Genomic DNA, 19,490 nt, shown 5'->3' with positions numbered 1-19,490 from the left:
AATTTACTCTGCAACTGACATGCTTCTATGTGAAGTGCATAGATTAAATAGAAATCTTTTTGCACCAGGGAATAGCAGGTGCTCTAAGATTTTATTGCATTCCTTTAATTTATGTTCAAGCTATCATGCTCAAATTTGAAGTGCAGTGAATCATTAAAACAAACTATCTGTTAGAACCTGCGAATAGCAGATGCTGTAAGATTTTATTGCATCCCTTTAATTTATGTTCAGGCTATCATGCTCAAATTTGAAGTGCAGTGAATCATTAAATCAAACTATCTGTTAGCACCTGGGAATAGCAGATGCTGTAAGTTTTTATTGCATCACTTTAAATTACTCTCCAACTGACATTCGTGAATGTGAAGTGCAGTGATTAATAAAAAATCTGTCTGTTAGTGCCTCTGAATACCAGATGTTTTAAGCTTTTATTGCATCATTTTATTTTCCTTTCATGCTAACATTCTAGAATATCAAGTGCAGTGATTAATAAAAAAAATTGTCATATTGGTCTTTGATCATATTTACTATGAATAGGCAATTTGAGTAAGTGTTTAAGGCTTACGGCCACACTAGTTTGAGAACGCCCAATCTCATCTGACCTTTGAAGCTAAGCAAATTTGGACTTGGATAGTACTGAGGTGGGACCCTACCTAGGAATACCAGCTGCTGTAGGCTTTTCTTGCTTCACTTTAATTTACATTCAAGCTGACATGCTCAAATGTGAAGTGCACTGATTAATAGAAAAAATTATCTGTTAGCACCTGGGAATAGCAGCTGCTGTAGGCTTTTCTTGCATCACTTTAATTTACTTTCAAGCTGACATGCTCAAATGTGAAGTGCAGTGATTAATACTAAAAACTAGCTGTTAGCACCTGGGAATAGCATATGCTGTAGGTATTTGTTGCATCACTTTAATTTACTCTGCAACTGACATGCTTCTATGTGAAGTGCACAGATTAAATAGAAATCCTTTTGCACCAGGGAATAGCAGGTGCTTTAAGATTTTATTGCATCCCTTTAATTTATGTTCAGGCTATCATGCTCAAATTTGAAGTGCAGTGAATCATTATATCAAACTATCTGTTAGCACCTGGGAATAGCAGATGCTGTAGGTATTTGTTGCATCACTTTAATTTACTTTCAAGCTGACATGCTTCTATGTGCAGTGCACAGAATAAATAGAAATCTTTTTGCACCAGGGAATAGCAGGTGCTGTAAGATTTTATTGCATCCCTTTAATTTATGTTCAAGCTATCATGCTCAAATTTGAAGTGCAGTGAATCATTAAGTCAAACTATCTGTTAGCAACTGGGAATAGCAGATGCTTTAGGTATTTGTTGCATCACTTTAATTTATGTTCAAGCTATCATGCTCAAATTTGAAGTGCAGTGAATCATTAAATCAAACTATCTGTTAGCACCTGGGAATAGCAGATGCTGTAGGTATTTGTTGCATCACTTTAATTTACTCTGCAACTGACATGCTTCTATCTGAAGTGCACAGATTAAATAGAAATCTTTTTGCACCAGGGAATAGCAGGTGCTGTAAGATTTTATTGTATCCCTTTAATTTATGTTCAGGCTATCAGGCTCAAATTTGAAGTGCAGTGAATCATTAAATCAAACTATCTGTTAGCACCTGGGAATAGCAGATGCTGTAAGTTTTTATTGCATCACTTTAATTTACTCTCCAACTGACATGCGTGAATGTGACGTGCAGTGATTAATAAAAAATCTGTCTGTTAGTGCCTCTGAATCCCAGATGTTGTAAGCTTTTATTGCATCATTTTAATTTACTTTCAAGCTAACATTCTAGAATGTCAAGTGCAGTGATTAAATAAAAAAAATTGTCAGATTGGTCTTTGATCATATTTGCTATGAATAGGCAATTAGAGTAAGTGTTTAAGGCTTACGGCCACACCAGTTTGAGAACGCCCAATCTCATCTGACCTTTGAAACTAAGCAAATTTGGACCTGGATAGTACTGAGGTGGGACCCTACCTAGGAATACCAGCTGCTGTAGGCTTTTCTTGCATCACTTTAATTTACTTTCAAGCTGACATGCTCAAATGGGAAGTGCAGTGATTAATAAAAAAAACTATCTGTTAGCACCTGGGAATAGCAGATGCTGTAGGTATTTGTTGCATCACTTTAATTTACTTTCAAGCTGACATGCTTCTATGTGCAGTGCACAGAATAAATAGAAATCTTTTTGCACCAGGGAATAGCAGGTGCTGTAAGATTTTATTGCATCCCTTTAATTTATGTTCAAGCTATCATGCTCAAATTTGAAGTGCAGTGAATCATTAAGTCAAACTATCTGTTAGCAACTGGGAATAGCAGATGCTGTAGGTATTTGTTGCATCACTTTAATTTACTCTGCAACTGACATGCTTCTATGTGAAGTGCATAGATTAAATAGAAATCTTTTTGCACCAGGGAATAGCAGGTGCTCTAAGATTTTATTGCATTCCTTTAATTTATGTTCAAGCTATCATGCTCAAATTTGAAGTGCAGTGAATCATTAAATCAAACTATCTGTTAGAACCTGCGAATAGCAGATGCTGTAAGTTTTTATTGCATCCCTTTAATTTATGTTCAGGCTATCATGCTCAAATTTGAAGTGCAGTGAATCATTAAATCAAACTATCTGTTAGCACCTGGGAATAGCAGATGCTGTAGGTATTTGTTGCATCACTTTAATTTACTCTGCAACTGACATGCTTCTATCTGAAGTGCACAGATTAAATAGAAATCTTTTTGCACCAGGGAATAGCAGGTGCTGTAAGATTTTATTGCATCCCTTTAATTTATGTTCAGGCTATCAGGCTCAAATTTGAAGTGCAGTGAATCATTAAATCAAACTATCTGTTAGCACCTGGGAATAGCAGATGCTGTAAGTTTTTATTGCATCACTTTAAATTACTCTCCAACTGACATTCGTGAATGTGAAGTGCAGTGATTAATAAAAAATCTGTCTGTTAGTGCCTCTGAATCCCAGATGTTGTAAGCTTTTATTGCATCATTTTAATTTACTTTCAAGCTAACATTCTAGAATGTCAAGTGCAGTGATTAAATAAAAAAAATTGTCAGATTGGTCTTTGATCATATTTGCTATGAATAGGCAATTAGAGTAAGTGTTTAAGGCTTACGGCCACACCAGTTTGAGAACGCCCAATCTCATCTGACCTTTGAAACTAAGCAAATTTGGACCTGGATAGTACTGAGGTGGGACCCTACCTAGGAATACCAGCTGCTGTAGGCTTTTCTTGCATCACTTTAATTTACTTTCAAGCTGACATGCTCAATTGTGAAGTGCAGTGATTAATAAAAAAAACTATCTGTTAGCACCTGGGAATAGCAGATGCTGTAGGTATTTGTTGCATCACTTTAATTTACTTTCAAGCTGACATGCTTCTATGTGCAGTGCACAGAATAAATAGAAATCTTTTTGCACCAGGGAATAGCAGGTGCTGTAAGATTTTATTGCATCCCTTTAATTTATGTTCAAGCTATCATGCTCAAATTTGAAGTGCAGTGAATCATTAAGTCAAACTATCTGTTAGCAACTGGGAATAGCAGATGCTGTAGGTATTTGTTGCATCACTTTAATTTACTCTGCAACTGACATGCTTCTATGTGAAGTGCATAGATTAAATAGAAATCTTTTTGCACCAGGGAATAGCAGGTGCTCTAAGATTTTATTGCATTCCTTTAATTTATGTTCAAGCTATCATGCTCAAATTTGAAGTGCAGTGAATCATTAAATCAAACTATCTGTTAGTTTTTATTGCATCACTTTAATTTACTTTCAAGCTGACATGCTCAATTGTGAAGTGCAGTGATTAATAAAAAAAACTATCTGTTAGCACCTGGGAATAGCAGATGCTGTAGGTATTTGTTGAATCACTTCAATTTACTTTCAAGCTGACATGCTTCTATGTGCAGTGCACAGAATAAATAGAAATCTTTTTGCACCAGGGAATAGCAGGTGCTGTAAGATTTTATTGCATCCCTTTAATTTATGTTCAAGCTATCATGCTCAAATTTGAAGTGCAGTGAATCATTAAGTCAAACTATCTGTTAGCAACTGGGAATAGCAGATGCTGTAGGTATTTGTTGCATCACTTTAATTTATGTTCAAGCTATCATGCTCAAATTTGAAGTGCAGTGAATCATTAAATCAAACTATCTGTTAGCACCTGGGAATAGCAGATGCTGTAGGTATTTGTTGCATCACTTTAATTTACTCTGCAACTGACATGCTTCTATGTGAAGTGCACAGATTAAATAGAAATCTTTTTGCACCAGGGAATAGCAGGTGCTCTAAGATTTTATTGCATTCCTTTAATTTATGTTCAAGCTATCATGCTCAAATTTGAAGTGCAGTGAATCATTAAATCAAACTATCTGTTAGTTTTTATTGCATCACTTTAATTTACTTTCAAGCTGACATGCTCAATTGTGAAGTGCAGTGATTAATAAAAAAAACTATCTGTTAGCACCTGGGAATAGCAGATGCTGTAGGTATTTGTTGCATCACTTTAATTTACTTTCAAGCTGACATGCTTCTATGTGCAGTGCACAGAATAAATAGAAATCTTTTTGCACCAGGGAATAGCAGGTGCTGTAAGATTTTATTGCATCCCTTTAATTTATGTTCAAGCTATCATGCTCAAATTTGAAGTGCAGTGAATCATTAAGTCAAACTATCTGTTAGCAACTGGGAATAGCAGATGCTGTAGGTATTTGTTGCATCACTTTAATTTACTCTGCAACTGACATGCTTCTATGTGAAGTGCATAGATTAAATAGAAATCTTTTTGCACCAGGGAATAGCAGGTGCTCTAAGATTTTATTGCATTCCTTTAATTTATGTTCAAGCTATCATGCTCAAATTTGAAGTGCAGTGAATCATTAAATCAAACTATCTGTTAGTTTTTATTGCATCACTTTAATTTACTTTCAAGCTGACATGCTCAATTGTGAAGTGCAGTGATTAATAAAAAAAACTATCTGTTAGCACCTGGGAATAGCAGATGCTGTAGGTATTTGTTGCATCACTTTAATTTACTTTCAAGCTGACATGCTTCTATGTGCAGTGCACAGAATAAATAGAAATCTTTTTGCACCAGGGAATAGCAGGTGCTGTAAGATTTTATTGCATTCCTTTAATTTATGTTCAAGCTATCATGCTCAAATTTGAAGTGCAGTGAATCATTAAGTCAAACCATCTGTTAGCAACTGGGAATAGCAGATGCTGTAGGTATTTGTTGCATCACTTTAATTTATGTTCAAGCTATCATGCTCAAATTTGAAGTGCAGTGAATCATTAAATCAAACTATCTGTTAGCACCTGGGAATAGCAGATGCTGTAGGTATTTGTTGCATCACTTTAATTTACTCTGCAACTGACATGCTTCTATCTGAAGTGCACAGATTAAATAGAAATCTTTTTGCACCAGGGAATAGCAGGTGCTCTAAGATTTTATTGCATTCCTTTAATTTATGTTCAAGCTATCATGCTCAAATTTGAAGTGCAGTGAATCATTAAATCAAACTATCTGTTAGTTTTTATTGCATCACTTTAATTTACTTTCAAGCTGACATGCTCAATTGTGAAGTGCAGTGATTAATAAAAAAAACTATCTGTTAGCACCTGGGAATAGCAGATGCTGTAGGTATTTGTTGCATCACTTTAATTTACTTTCAAGCTGACATGCTTCTATGTGCAGTGCACAGAATAAATAGAAATCTTTTTGCACCAGGGAATAGCAGGTGCTGTAAGATTTTATTGCATCCCTTTAATTTATGTTCAAGCTATCATGCTCAAATTTGAAGTGCAGTGAATCATTAAGTCAAACTATCTGTTAGCAACTGGGAATAGCAGATGCTGTAGGTATTTGTTGCATCACTTTAATTTACTCTGCAACTGACATGCTTCTATGTGAAGTGCATAGATTAAATAGAAATCTTTTTGCACCAGGGAATAGCAGGTGCTCTAAGATTTTATTGCATTCCTTTAATTTATGTTCAAGCTATCATGCTCAAATTTGAAGTGCAGTGAATCATTAAATCAAACGATCTGTTAGTTTTTATTGCATCACTTTAATTTACTTTCAAGCTGACATGCTCAATTGTGAAGTGCAGTGATTAATAAAAAAAACTATCTGTTAGCACCTGGGAATAGCAGATGCTGTAAGTTTTTATTGCATCACTTTAAATTACTCTCCAACTGACATTCGTGAATGTGAAGTGCAGTGATTAATAAAAAATCTGTCTGTTAGTGCCTCTGAATACCAGAATTTTTAAGCTTTTATTGCATCATTTTATTTTCCTTTCATGCTAACATTCTAGAATATCAAGTGCAGTGATTAATAAAAAAAATTGTCATATTGGTCTTTGATCATATTTACTATGAATAGGCAATTTGAGTAAGTGTTTAAGGCTTACGGCCACACTAGTTTGAGAACGCCCAATCTCATCTGACCTTTGAAGCTAAGCAAATTTGGACTTGGATAGTACTGAGGTGGGACCCTACCTAGGAATACCAGCTGCTGTAGGCTTTTCTTGCATCACTTTAATTTACTTTCAAGCTGACATGCTCAAATGTGAAGTGCAGTGATTAATACTAAAAACTATCTGTTAGCACCTGGGAATAGCATATGCTGTAGGTATTTGTTGCATCACTTTAATTTACTCTGCAACTGACATGCTTCTATGTGAAGTGCATAGATTAAATAGAAATCTTTTTGCACCAGGGAATAGCAGGTGCTCTAAGATTTTATTGCATTCCTTTAATTTATATTCAAGCTATCATGCTCAAATTTGAAGTGCAGTGAATCATTAAATCAAACTATCTGTTAGTTTTTATTGCATCACTTTAATTTACTTTCAAGCTGACATGCTCAATTGTGAAGTGCAGTGATTAATAAAAAAAACTATCTGTTAGCACCTGGGAATAGCAGATGCTGTAGGTATTTGTTGCATCACTTTAATTTACTTTCAAGCTGACATGCTTCTATGTGCAGTGCACAGAATAAATAGAAATCTTTTTGCACCAGGGAATAGCAGGTGCTGTAAGATTTTATTGCATCCCTTTAATTTATGTTCAAGCTATCATGCTCAAATTTGAAGTGCAGTGAATCATTAAGTCAAACTATCTGTTAGCAACTGGGAATAGCAGATGCTGTAGGTATTTGTTGCATCACTTTAATTTATGTTCAAGCTATCATGCTCAAATTTGAAGTGCAGTGAATCATTAAATCAAACTATCTGTTAGCACCTGGGAATAGCAGATGCTGTAGGTATTTGTTGCATCACTTTAATTTACTCTGCAACTGACATGCTTCTATCTGAAGTGCACAGATTAAACAGAAATCTTTTTGCACCAGGGAATAGCAGGTGCTGTAAGATTTTATTGTATCCCTTTAATTTATGTTCAGGCTATCAGGCTCAAATTTGAAGTGCAGTGAATCATTAAATCAAACTATCTGTTAGCACCTGGGAATAGCAGATGCTGTAAGTTTTTATTGCATCACTTTAATTTACTCTCCAACTGACATGCGTGAATGTGAAGTGCAGTGATTAATAAAAAATCTGTCTGTTAGTGCCTCTGAATCCCAGATGTTGTAAGCTTTTATTGCATCATTTTAATTTGCTTTCAAGCTAACATTCTAGAATGTCAAGTGCAGTGATTAAATAAAAAAAATTGTCAGATTGGTCTTTGATCATATTTGCTATGAATAGGCAATTAGAGTAAGTGTTTAAGGCTTACGGCCACACCAGTTTGAGAACGCCCAATCTCATCTGACCTTTGAAACTAAGCAAATTTGGACCTGGATAGTACTGAGGTGGGACCCTACCTAGGAATACCAGCTGCTGTAGGCTTTTTTTGCATCACTTTAATTTACTTTCAAGCTGACATGCTCAAATGTGAAGTGCAGTGATTAATAAAAAAAACTATCTGTTAGCACCTGGGAATAGCAGATGCTGTAGGTATTTGTTGCATCACTTTAATTTACTCTGCAACTGACATGCTTCTATGTGAAGTGCATAGATTAAATAGAAATCTTTTTGCACCAGGGAATAGCAGGTGCTCTAAGATTTTATTGCATTCCTTTAATTTATGTTCAAGCTATCATGCTCAAATTTGAAGTGCAGTGAATCATTAAATCAAACTATCTGTTAGTTTTTATTGCATCACTTTAATTTACTTTCAAGCTGACATGCTCAATTGTGAAGTGCAGTGATTAATAAAAAAAACTATCTGTTAGCACCTGGGAATAGCAGATGCTGTAGGTATTTGTTGCATCACTTTAATTTACTTTCAAGCTGACATGCTTCTATGTGCAGTGCACAGAATAAATAGAAATCTTTTTGCACCAGGGAATAGCAGGTGCTGTAAGATTTTATTGCATCCCTTTAATTTATGTTCAAGCTATCATGCTCAAATTTGAAGTGCAGTGAATCATTAAGTCAAACTATCTGTTAGCAACTGGGAATAGCAGATGCTGTAGGTATTTGTTGCATCACTTTAATTTATGTTCAAGCTATCATGCTCAAATTTGAAGTGCAGTGAATCATTAAATCAAACTATCTGTTAGCACCTGGGAATAGCAGATGCTGTAGGTATTTGTTGCATCACTTTAATTTACTCTGCAACTGACATGCTTCTATCTGAAGTGCACAGATTAAATAGAAATCTTTTTGCACCAGGGAATAGCAGGTGCTGTAAGATTTTATTGTATCCCTTTAATTTATGTTCAGGCTATCATGCTCAAATTTGAAGTGCAGTGAATCATTAAATCAAACTATCTGTTAGCACCTGGGAATAGCAGATGCTGTAAGTTTTTATTGCATCACTTTAATTTACTCTCCAACTGACATGCGTGAATGTGAAGTGCAGTGATTAATAAAAAATCTGTCTGTTAGTGCCTCTGAATCCCAGATGTTGTAAGCTTTTATTGCATCATTTTAATTTACTTTCAAGCTAACATTCTAGAATGTCAAGTGCAGTGATTAAATAAAAAAAATTGTCAGATTGGTCTTTGATCATATTTGCTATGAATAGGCAATTAGAGTAAGTGTTTAAGGCTTACGGCCACACCAGTTTGAGAACGCCCAATCTCATCTGACCTTTGAAACTAAGCAAATTTGGACCTGGATAGTACTGAGGTGGGACCCTACCTAGGAATACCAGCTGCTGTAGGCTTTTCTTGCATCACTTTAATTTACTTTCAAGCTGACATGCTCAAATGGGAAGTGCAGTGATTAATAAAAAAAACTATCTGTTAGCACCTGGGAATAGCAGATGCTGTAGGTATTTGTTGCATCACTTTAATTTACTCTGCAACTGACATGCTTCTATGTGAAGTGCATAGATTAAATAGAAATCTTTTTGCACCAGGGAATAGCAGGTGCTCTAAGATTTTATTGCATTCCTTTAATTTATGTTCAAGCTATCATGCTCAAATTTGAAGTGCAGTGAATCATTAAATCAAACTATCTGTTAGTTTTTATTGCATCACTTTAATTTACTTTCAAGCTGACATGCTCAATTGTGAAGTGCAGTGATTAATAAAAAAAACTATCTGTTAGCACCTGGGAATAGCAGATGCTGTAGGTATTTGTTGCATCACTTTAATTTACTTTCAAGCTGACATGCTTCTATGTGCAGTGCACAGAATAAATAGAAATCTTTTTGCACCAGGGAATAGCAGGTGCTCTAAGATTTTATTGCATCCCTTTAATTTATGTTCAAGCTATCATGCTCAAATTTGAAGTGCAGTGAATCATTAAGTCAAACTATCTGTTAGCAACTGGGAATAGCAGATGCTGTAGGTATTTGTTGCATCACTTTAATTTATGTTCAAGCTATCATGCTCAAATTTGAAGTGCAGTGAATCATTAAATCAAACTATCTGTTAGCACCTGGGAATAGCAGATGCTGTAGGTATTTGTTGCATCACTTTAATTTACTCTGCAACTGACATGCTTCTATCTGAAGTGCACAGATTAAATAGAAATCTTTTTGCACCAGGGAATAGCAGGTGCTGTAAGATTTTATTGTATCCCTTTAATTTATGTTCAGGCTATCAGGCTCAAATTTGAAGTGCAGTGAATCATTAAATCAAACTATCTGTTAGCACCTGGGAATAGCAGATGCTGTAAGTTTTTATTGCATAACTTTAATTTACTCTCCAACTGACATGCGTGAATGTGACGTGCAGTGATTAATAAAAAATCTGTCTGTTAGTGCCTCTGAATCCCAGATGTTGTAAGCTTTTATTGCATCATTTTAATTTACTTTCAAGCTAACATTCTAGAATGTCAAGTGCAGTGATTAAATAAAAAAAATTGTCAGATTGGTCTTTGATCATATTTGCTATGAATAGGCAATTAGAGTAAGTGTTTAAGGCTTACGGCCACACCAGTTTGAGAACTCCCAATCTCATCTGACCTTTGAAACTAAGCAAATTTGGACCTGGATAGTACTGAGGTGGGACCCTACCTAGGAATACCAGCTGCTGTAGGCTTTTCTTGCATCACTTTAATTTACTTTCAAGCTGACATGCTCAAATGTGAAGTGCAGTGATTAATAAAAAAAACTATCTGTTAGCACCTGGGAATAGCAGATGCTGTAGGTATTTGTTGCATCACTTTAATTTACTCTGCAACTGACATGCTTCTATGTGAAGTGCATAGATTAAATAGAAATCTTTTTGCACCAGGGAATAGCAGGTGCTCTAAGATTTTATTGCATTCCTTTAATTTATGTTCAAGCTATCATGCTCAAATTTGAAGTGCAGTGAATCATTAAATCAAACTATCTGTTAGTTTTTATTGCATCACTTTAATTTACTTTCAAGCTGACATGCTCAATTGTGAAGTGCAGTGATTAATAAAAAAACTATGTGTTAGCACCTGGGAATAGCAGATGCTGTAGGTATTTGTTGCATCACTTTAATTTACTTTCAAGATGACATGCTTCTATGTGCAGTGCACAGAATAAATAGAAATCTTTTTGCACCAGGGAATAGCAGGTGCTGTAAGATTTTATTGCATCCCTTTAATTTATGTTCAAGCTATCATGCTCAAATTTGAAGTGCAGTGAATCATTAAGTCAAACTATCTGTTAGCAACTGGGAATAGCAGATGCTGTAGGTATTTGTTGCATCACTTTAATTTATGTTCAAGCTATCATGCTCAAATTTGAAGTGCAGTGAATCATTAAATCAAACTATCTGTTAGCACCTGGGAATAGCAGATGCTGTAGGTATTTGTTGCATCACTATAATTTACTCTGCAACTGACATGCTTCTATCTGAAGTGCACAGATTAAATAGAAATCTTTTTGCACCAGGGAATAGCAGGTGCTGTAAGATTTTATTGTATCCCTTTAATTTATGTTCAGGCTATCAGGCTCAAATTTGAAGTGCAGTGAATCATTAAATCAAACTATCTGTTAGCACCTGGGAATAGCAGATGCTGTAAGTTTTTATTGCATCACTTTAATTTACTCTCCAACTGACATGCGTGAATGTGAAGTGCAGTGATTAATAAAAAATCTGTCTGTTAGTGCCTCTGAATCCCAGATGTTGTAAGCTTTTATTGCATCATTTTAATTTACTTTCAAGCTAACATTCTAGAATGTCAAGTGCAGTGATTAAATAAAAAAAATTGTCAGATTGGTCTTTGATCATATTTGCTATGAATAGGCAATTAGAGTAAGTGTTTAAGGCTTACGGCCACACCAGTTTGAGAACGCCCAATCTCATCTGACCTTTGAAACTAAGCAAATTTGGACCTGGATAGTACTGAGGTGGGACCCTACCTAGGAATACCAGCTGCTGTAGGCTTTTCTTGCATCACTTTAATTTACTTTCAAGCTGACATGCTCAAATGTGAAGTGCAGTGATTAATAAAAAAAACTATCTGTTAGCACCTGGGAATAGCAGATGCTGTAGGTATTTGTTGCATCACTTTAATTTACTCTGCAACTGACATGCTTCTATGTGAAGTGCATAGATTAAATAGAAATCTTTTTGCACCAGGGAATAGCAGGTGCTCTAAGATTTTATTGCATTCCTTTAATTTATGTTCAAGCTATCATGCTCAAATTTGAAGTGCAGTGAATCATTAAATCAAACTATCTGTTAGCACCTGGGAATAGCAGATGCTGTAGGTATTTGTTGCATCACTTTAATTTACTCTGCAACTGACATGCTTCTATCTGAAGTGCACAGATTAAATAGAAATCTTTTTGCACCAGGGAATAGCAGGTGCTGTAAGATTTTATTGTATCCCTTTAATTTATGTTCAGGCTATCAGGCTCAAATTTGAAGTGCAGTGAATCATTAAATCAAACTATCTGTTAGCACCTGGGAATAGCAGATGCTGTAAGTTTTTATTGCATCACTTTAATTTACTCTCCAACTGACATGCGTGAATGTGAAGTGCAGTGATTAATAAAAAATCTGTCTGTTAGTGCCTCTGAATCCCAGATGTTGTAAGCTTTTATTGCATCATTCTAATTTACTTTCAAGCTAACATTCTAGAATGTCAAGTGCAGTGATTAAATAAAAAAAATTGTCAGATTGGTCTTTGATCATATTTGCTATGAATAGGCAATTAGAGTAAGTGTTTAAGGCTTACGGCCACACCAGTTTGAGAACGCCCAATCTCATCTGACCTTTGAAACTAAGCAAATTTGGACCTGGATAGTACTGAGGTGGGACCCTACCTAAGAATACCAGCTGCTGTAGGCTTTTCTTGCATCACTTTAATTTACTTTCAAGCTGACATGCTCAAATGTGAAGTGCAGTGATTAATAAAAAAAACTATCTGTTAGCACCTGGGAATAGCAGATGCTGTAGGTATTTGTTGCATCACTTTAATTTACTCTGCAACTGACATGCTTCTATGTGAAGTGCATAGATTAAATAGAAATCTTTTTGCACCAGGGAATAGCAGGTGCTCTAAGATTTTATTGCATTCCTTTAATTTATGTTCAAGCTATCATGCTCAAATTTGAAGTGCAGTGAATCATTAAATCAAACTATCTGTTAGAACCTGCGAATAGCAGATGCTGTAAGTTTTTATTGCATCCCTTTAATTTATGTTCAGGCTATCATGCTCAAATTTGAAGTGCAGTGAATCATTAAATCAAACTATCTGTTAGCACCTGGGAATAGCAGATGCTGTAGGTATTTGTTGCATCACTTTCATTTACTCTGCAACTGACATGCTTCTATCTGAAGTGCACAGATTAAATAGAAATCTTTTTGCACCAGGGAATAGCAGGTGCTGTAAGATTTTATTGCATCCCTTTAATTTATGTTCAGGCTATCAGGCTCAAATTTGAAGTGCAGTGAATCATTAAATCAAACTATCTGTTAGCACCTGGGAATAGCAGATGCTGTAAGTTTTTATTGCATCACTTTAAATTACTCTCCAACTGACATTCGTGAATGTGAAGTGCAGTGATTAATAAAAAATCTGTCTGTTAGTGCCTCTGAATACCAGATGTTTTAAGCTTTTATTGCATCATTTTATTTTCCTTTCATGCTAACATTCTAGAATATCAAGTGCAGTGATTAATAAAAAAAATTGTCATATTGGTCTTTGATCATATTTACTATGAATAGGCAATTTGAGTAAGTGTTTAAGGCTTACGGCCACACTAGTTTGAGAACGCCCAATCTCATCTGACCTTTGAAGCTAAGCAAATTTGGACTTGGATAGTACTGAGGTGGGACCCTACCTAGGAATACCAGCTGCTGTAGGCTTTTCTTGCATCACTTTAATTTACATTCAAGCTGACATGCTCAAATGAGAAGTGCACTGATTAATAGAAAAAATTATCTGTTAGCACCTGGGAATAGCAGCTGCTGTAGGCTTTTCTTGCATCACTTTAATTTACTTTCAAGCTGACATGCTCAAATGTGAAGTGCAGTGATTAATACTAAAAACTATCTGTTAGCACCTGGGAATAGCATATGCTGTAGGTATTTGTTGCATCACTTTAATTTACTCTGCAACTGACATGCTTCTATGTGAAGTGCACAGATTAAATAGAAATCCTTTTGCACCAGGGAATAGCAGGTGCTTTAAGATTTTATTGCATCCCTTTAATTTATGTTCAGGCTATCATGCTCAAATTTGAAGTGCAGTGAATCATTATATCAAACTATCTGTTAGCACCTGGGAATAGCAGATGCTGTAGGTATTTGTTACATCACTTTAATTTATGTTCAAGCTATCATGCTCAAATTTGAAGTGCAGTGAATCATTAAATCAAACTATCTGTTAGCACCTGGGAATAGCAGATGCTGTAAGTTTTATTGCATCACTTTAATTTACTCTCCAACTGACATGCGTGAATGTGAAGTGCAGTGATTAATAAAAAATCTGTCTGTTAGTGCCTCTGAATCCCAGATGTTGTAAGCTTTTATTGCATCATTTTAATTTACTTTCAAGCTAACATTCTAGAATGTCAAGTGCAGTGATTAAATAAAAAAAATTGTCAGATTGGTCTTTGATCATATTTGCTATGAATAGGCAATTAGAGTAAGTGTTTAAGGCTTACGGCCACACCAGTTTGAGAACGCCCAATCTCATTTGACCTTTGAAACTAAGCAAATTTGGACCTGGATAGTACTGAGGTGGGACCCTACCTAGGAATACCAGCTGCTGTAGGCTTTTCTTGCATCACTTTAATTTACTTTCAAGCTGACATGCTCAAATGTGAAGTGCAGTGATTAATAAAAAAAACTATCTGTTAGCACCTGGGAATAGCAGATGCTGTAGGTATTTGTTGCATCACTTTAATTTACTCTGCAACTGACATGCTTCTATGTGAAGTGCATAGATTAAATAGAAATCTTTTTGCACCAGGGAATAGCAGGTGCTCTAAGATTTTATTGCATTCCTTTAATTTATGTTCAAGCTATCATGCTCAAATTTGAAGTGCAGTGAATCATTAAATCAAACTATCTGTTAGTTTTTATTGCATCACTTTAATTTACTTTCAAGCTGACATGCTCAATTGTGAAGTGCAGTGATTAATAAAAAAAACTATCTGTTAGCACCTGGGAATAGCAGATGCTGTAGGTATTTGTTGCATCACTTTAATTTACTTTCAAGCTGACATGCTTCTATGTGAAGTGCACAGATTAAATAGAAATCTTTTTGCACCAGGGAATAGCAGGTGCTGTAAGATTTTATTGCATCCCTTTAATTTATGTTCAAGCTATCATGCTCAAATTTGAAGTGCAGTGAATCATTAAATCAAACTATCTGTTAGCTCCTGGGAATAGCAGATGCTGTAGGTATTTGTTGCATCACTTTAATTTACTCTGCAACTGACATGCTTCTATGTGAAGTGCACAGATTAAATAGAAATCTTTTTGCACCAGGGAATAGCAGGTGCTTTAAAATTTTATTGCATCCCTTTAATTTATGTTCAGGCTATCATGCTCAAATTTGAAGTGCAGTGAATCATTATATCAAACTATCTGTTAGCACCTGGGAATAGCAGATGCTGTAAGTTTTTATTGCATCACTTTAATTTACTCTCCAACTGACATGCGTGAATGTGAAGTGCAGTGATTAATAAAAAATCTGTCTGTTAGTGCCTCTGAATCCCAGATGTTGTAAGCTTTTATTGCATCATTTTAATTTACTTTCAAGCTAACATTCTAGAATGTCAAGTGCAGTGATTAAATAAAAAAAATTGTCAGATTGGTCTTTGATCATATTTGCTATGAATAGGCAATTAGAGTAAGTGTTTAATGCTTACGGCCACACCAGTTTGAGAACGCCCAATCTCATCTGACCTTTGAAACTAAGCAAATTTGGACCTGGATAGTACTGAGGTGGGACCCTACCTAGGAATACCAGCTGCTGTAGGCTTTTCTTGCATCACTTTAATTTACTTTCAAGCTGACATGCTCAAATGTGAAGTAAAGTGATTAATAGAAAAAACTATCTGTTAGCACCTGGGAATAGCAGCTGCTGTAGGCTTTTCTTGCATCACTTTAATTTACTTTCAAGCTGACATGCTCAAATGTGAAGTGCAGTGATTAATACTAAAAACTATCTGTTAGCACCTGGGAATAGCAGATGCTGTAGGTATTTGTTACATCACTTTAATTTATGTTCAAGCTATCATGCTCAAATTTGAAGTGCAGTGAATCATTAAATCAAACTATCTGTTAGCACCTGGGAATAGCAGATGCTGTAAGTTTTATTGCATCACTTTAATTTACTCTCCAACTGACATGCGTGAATGTGAAGTGCAGTGATTAATAAAAAATCTGTCTGTTAGTGCCTCTGAATCCCAGATGTTGTAAGCTTTTATTGCATCATTTTAGTTTACTTTCAAGCTAACATTCTAGAATGTCAAGTGCAGTGATTAAATAAAAAAAATTGTCAGATTGGTCTTTGATCATATTTGCTATGAATAGGCAATTAGAGTAAGTGTTTAAGGCTTACGGCCACACCAGTTTGAGAACGCCCAATCTCATTTGACCTTTGAAACTAAGCAAATTTGGACCTGGATAGTACTGAGGTGGGACCCTACCTAGGAATACCAGCTGCTGTAGGCTTTTCTTGCATCACTTTAATTTACTTTCAAGCTGACATGCTCAAATGTGAAGTGCAGTGATTAATAAAAAAAACTATCTGTTAGCACCTGGGAATAGCAGATGCTGTAGGTATTTGTTGCATCACTTTAATTTACTCTGCAACTGACATGCTTCTATGTGAAGTGCATAGATTAAATAGAAATCTTTTTGCACCAGGGAATAGCAGGTGCTCTAAGATTTTATTGCATTCCTTTAATTTATGTTCAAGCTATCATGCTCAAATTTGAAGTGCAGTGAATCATTAAATCAAACTATCTGTTAGTTTTTATTGCATCACTTTAATTTACTTTCAAGCTGACATGCTCAATTGTGAAGTGCAGTGATTAATAAAAAAAACTATCTGTTAGCACCTGGGAATAGCAGATGCTGTAGGTATTTGTTGCATCACTTTAATTTACTTTCAAGCTGACATGCTTCTATGTGAAGTGCACAGATTAAATAGAAATCTTTTTGCACCAGGGAATAGCAGGTGCTGTAAGATTTTATTGCATCCCTTTAATTTATGTTCAAGCTATCATGCTCAAATTTGAAGTGCAGTGAATCATTAAATCAAACTATCTGTTAGCTCCTGGGAATAGCAGATGCTGTAGGTATTTGTTGCATCACTTTAATTTACTCTGCAACTGACATGCTTCTATGTGAAGTGCACAGATTAAATAGAAATCTTTTTGCACCAGGCAATAGCAGGTGATTTAAGATTTTATTGCATCCCTTTAATTTATGTTCAGGCTATCATGCTCAAATTTGAAGTGCAGTGAATCATTATATCAAACTATCTGTTAGCACCTGGGAATAGCAGATGCTGTAAGTTTTTATTGCATCACTTTAATTTACTCTCCAACTGACATGCGTGAATGTGAAGTGCAGTGATTAATAAAAAATCTGTCTGTTAGTGCCTCTGAATCCCAGATGTTGTAAGCTTTTATTGCATCATTTTAATTTACTTTCAAGCTAACATTCTAGAATGTCAAGTGCAGTGATTAAATAAAAAAAATTGTCAGATTGGTCTTTGATCATATTTGCTATGAATAGGCAATTAGAGTAAGTGTTTAATGCTTACGGCCACACCAGTTTGAGAACGCCCAATCTCATCTGACCTTTGAAACTAAGCAAATTTGGACCTGGATAGTACTGAGGTGAGACCCTACCTAGGAATACCAGCTGCTGTAGGCTTTTCTTGCATCACTTTAATTTACTTTCAAGCTGACATGCTCAAATGTGAAGTAAAGTGATTAATAGAAAAAACTATCTGTTAGCACCTGGGAATAGCAGCTGCTGTAGGCTTTTCTTGCATCACTTTAATTTACTTTCAAGCTGACATGCTCAAATGTGAAGTGCAGTGATTAATACTAAAAACTATCTGTTAGCACCTGGGAATAGCATATGCTGTAGGTATTTGTTGCCTCACTTTAATTTACTCTGCAACTGACATGCTTCTATGTGAAGTGCACAGATTAAATAGAAATCCTTTTGCACCAGGGAATAGCAGGTGCTTTAAGATTTTATTGCATCCCTTTAATTTATGTTCAGGCTATCATGCTCAAATTTGAGGTGCAGTGAATCATTATATCAAACTATCTGTTAACACCTGGGAATAGCAGATGCTGTAAGTTTTTATTGCATCCCCTTAATTTATGTTCAGGCTATCATGCTCAAATTTGAAGTGCAGTGAATCATTAAATCAAACTATCTGTTAGCTCCTGGGAATAGCAGATGCTCTAAGTTTTTATTGCATCCCTTTAATTTATGTTCAAGCTATCATGCTCAAATTTGAAGTGCAGTGAATCATTAAATCAAACTATCTGTTAGTTTTTATTGCATCACTTTAATTTACTTTCAAGCTGACATGCTCAATTGTGAAGTGCAGTGATTAATAAAAAAAACTATCTGTTAGCTCCTGGGAATAGCAGATGCTGTAGGTATTTGTTGCATCACTTTAATTTACTTTCAAGCTGACATGCTTCTATGTGAAGTGCACAGATTAAATAGAAATCTTTTTGCACCAGGGAATAGCAGGTGCTGTAAGATTTTATTGCATCCCTTTAATTTATGTTCAAGCTATCATGCTCAAATTTGAAGTCCAGTGAATCATTAAATCAAACTATCTGTTAGCTCCTGGGAATAGCAGATGCTGTAGGTATTTGTTGCATCACTTTAATTTACTCTGCAACTGACATGCTTCTATGTGAAGTGCACAGATTAAATAGAAATCCTTTTGCACCAGGGAATAGCAGGTGCTTTAAGATTTTATTGCATCCCTTTAATTTATGTTCAGGCTATCATGCTCAAATTTGAGGTGCAGTGAATCATTATATCAAACTATCTGTTAACACCTGGGAATAGCAGATGCTGTAAGTTTTTATTGCATCCCCTTAATTTATGTTCAGGCTATCATGCTCAAATTTGAAGTGCAGTGAATCATTAAATCAAACTATCTGTTAGCTCCTGGGAATAGCAGATGCTCTAAGTTTTTATTGCATCCCTTTAATTTATGTTCAAGCTATCATGCTCAAATTTGAAGTGCAGTGAATCATTAAATCAAACTATCTGTTAGTTTTTATTGCATCACTTTAATTTACTTTCAAGCTGACATGCTCAATTGTGAAGTGCAGTGATTAATAAAAAAAAACTATCTGTTAGCTCCTGGGAATAGCAGATGCTGTAGGTATTTGTTGCATCACTTTAATTTACTTTCAAGCTGACATGCTTCTATGTGAAGTGCACAGATTAAATAGAAATCTTTTTGCACCAGGGAATAGCAGGTGCTGTAAGATTTTATTGCATCCCTTTAATTTATGTTCAAGCTATCATGCTCAAATTTGAAGTCCAGTGAATCATTAAA

General features: G+C 35.3%; 13 pseudogenes; all 13 read left to right on the top strand.

Moving 5' to 3' along the window:
* The first annotated feature begins 556 nt into the window (after positions 1 to 556).
* LOC118240162 lies at positions 557 to 675 on the top strand (annotated as a pseudogene).
* Positions 676 to 1,906: 1,231 nt separating this feature from the next.
* Positions 1,907 to 2,025, top strand: LOC118240200 (annotated as a pseudogene).
* A 1,120-nt stretch (positions 2,026 to 3,145) lies between these two features.
* On the top strand, positions 3,146 to 3,264 carry LOC118240199 (annotated as a pseudogene).
* Positions 3,265 to 6,446: 3,182 nt separating this feature from the next.
* LOC118240161 lies at positions 6,447 to 6,565 on the top strand (annotated as a pseudogene).
* A 1,205-nt stretch (positions 6,566 to 7,770) lies between these two features.
* LOC118240198 lies at positions 7,771 to 7,889 on the top strand (annotated as a pseudogene).
* A 1,205-nt stretch (positions 7,890 to 9,094) lies between these two features.
* LOC118240197 lies at positions 9,095 to 9,213 on the top strand (annotated as a pseudogene).
* A 1,205-nt stretch (positions 9,214 to 10,418) lies between these two features.
* Positions 10,419 to 10,537, top strand: LOC118240244 (annotated as a pseudogene).
* A 1,204-nt stretch (positions 10,538 to 11,741) lies between these two features.
* On the top strand, positions 11,742 to 11,860 carry LOC118240196 (annotated as a pseudogene).
* A 790-nt stretch (positions 11,861 to 12,650) lies between these two features.
* On the top strand, positions 12,651 to 12,769 carry LOC118240258 (annotated as a pseudogene).
* Positions 12,770 to 13,670: 901 nt separating this feature from the next.
* LOC118240160 lies at positions 13,671 to 13,789 on the top strand (annotated as a pseudogene).
* A 794-nt stretch (positions 13,790 to 14,583) lies between these two features.
* Positions 14,584 to 14,702, top strand: LOC118240261 (annotated as a pseudogene).
* A 1,093-nt stretch (positions 14,703 to 15,795) lies between these two features.
* On the top strand, positions 15,796 to 15,914 carry LOC118240195 (annotated as a pseudogene).
* Positions 15,915 to 16,490: 576 nt separating this feature from the next.
* On the top strand, positions 16,491 to 16,609 carry LOC118240260 (annotated as a pseudogene).
* Positions 16,610 to 19,490: the final 2,881 nt, after the last annotated feature.

This window comes from Electrophorus electricus, chromosome 19 (genome assembly GCF_013358815.1).
Source record: "Electrophorus electricus isolate fEleEle1 chromosome 19, fEleEle1.pri, whole genome shotgun sequence".
NCBI classification, from domain to species: Eukaryota; Metazoa; Chordata; class Actinopteri; order Gymnotiformes; family Gymnotidae; genus Electrophorus; species Electrophorus electricus.
Note: the sequence above shows the minus strand (reverse complement) of the source record. Positions and strands in the feature narration are given on the sequence as shown.